We start from the raw sequence: 1,676 nt of genomic DNA on the forward strand, positions 1-1,676 counted from the left end.
ATGCTTTTATTTTTATACTCTTTCAATTTTTTCTTCATTTGTGGTAGATATAATTTCTTTATCATATAAATTTCACATATTTTATTCAACAAATTTATCATCTTCTACTCTCAAACTCACTCAATGATTTTCTATTCTTTTAATTATTGTCTTTGTTGATAGATATATTATATACTTTTCCAATTTTTAATTTCTTTGTAAACTCTTTCAATTTTTATTTTGTTGATAGATATAATTTCTCCATCATATAATTTTTTGCATCATTATCGTTTTTTGTCAATTATGTATGTTAAATTTTCTCCACAATGTGTTTATTTTCATTACTTATTTTGTTCAATAAAGCTGTCATCTTCAACTCTCAAACTCACTCATATGTATAATTTTATTTTTATACTATTTTAATGTTTCCTTTGTATACTCTTTCAATATTTCTTTTGTTGATAAATATAATATCTTCATCATATAAATTTTTGCATCATGATTGTTTTTTCTCACATGATGTATGTTAATTTTTCCCAATGTGTATATTTTTCTCAGCTAAAGTATGGATTGGTCATGGTATTTGTTTCAGCATTTGCACAAGAGAAAACTCAGTTCCTTGAATGCAATTATTGGAGATTGCTATTACTATGTGACTGTACAAGAATTATGGATTGGTCATGTTATTTATTTCAGCATTTGTAGAAGAGAAAACACATCTCCTCAAATATAATGATTAGAGGTTACCATTACTATATGAGTGTAGAAAAATACTGTCTTTATTTTTATTATGTGTTTGTCGTAATTCATTTTTAATGTAAAGTTGTTCTGAATTTTTAGCATTTCCATATATGGACAAGAATAATGTCATAATTTTTTTGTATTTATAATTTGTTTAAATTATTTGCGATTTCCCAATTTTATGCAATTACACTTCTGGATTCTACTGCTTCTAGTAGCCATAATAATAGAAATTAAGTAGAAAAAAGCTACATCATAATTGGGGTGCGAAATTTTTATTTCATGAGATAGATATGGAGTCAGGACAACTTAATCAACAATCAGAATGAGTGTGTTAAACAACGTATATAAAAAATCATTGAAGAGAGAAAATAAAATACAATCGAAGCAACTTCCATGGCAATAGCTTGTATCTTGTCATCCTAATTTATAGGGGGAAATAATGAAGTATATACATATAGTTAAATGATTTAATAGGTCAAAATATAGAGTCATGAAACTAACTTTTCATCCATGAAAATCACTTATAAGGATGACGCCGACGATCTGTCCACACGCCAAAAACCAATAATTCTGACCTTAAGCTTCCAAGTATCTTTCACAACATTGATATCTTCAATGAAATCGACTCTATATTCCATTATATCTATAATATTGTTAAAAATGAAGTTAGCTATTGACAATATATCATTATATCATTCATCATTTATATACATACATATATATATATATATTATATTTATTTAAAAGTCAATAATTATTAATACATTACGCCTTATATGATTTAGACATGTGTCGAGGAAACCAATATAAGCCCCGTAAGAAGAGTTAATCAAATAGAAGTTAGTCTAAATCCTAAAGTAAGAGGGAGATAAAGACAAATCATACGAGAAATGATAAAGAAAGATATCTATTTACTATCTAACAAAAAAAACTCTTGCCACATTAGCTAGGGA

Source organism: Lupinus angustifolius, chromosome LG05, assembly GCF_001865875.1.
Source record: "Lupinus angustifolius cultivar Tanjil chromosome LG05, LupAngTanjil_v1.0, whole genome shotgun sequence".
Taxonomy (NCBI): Eukaryota; Viridiplantae; Streptophyta; class Magnoliopsida; order Fabales; family Fabaceae; genus Lupinus; species Lupinus angustifolius.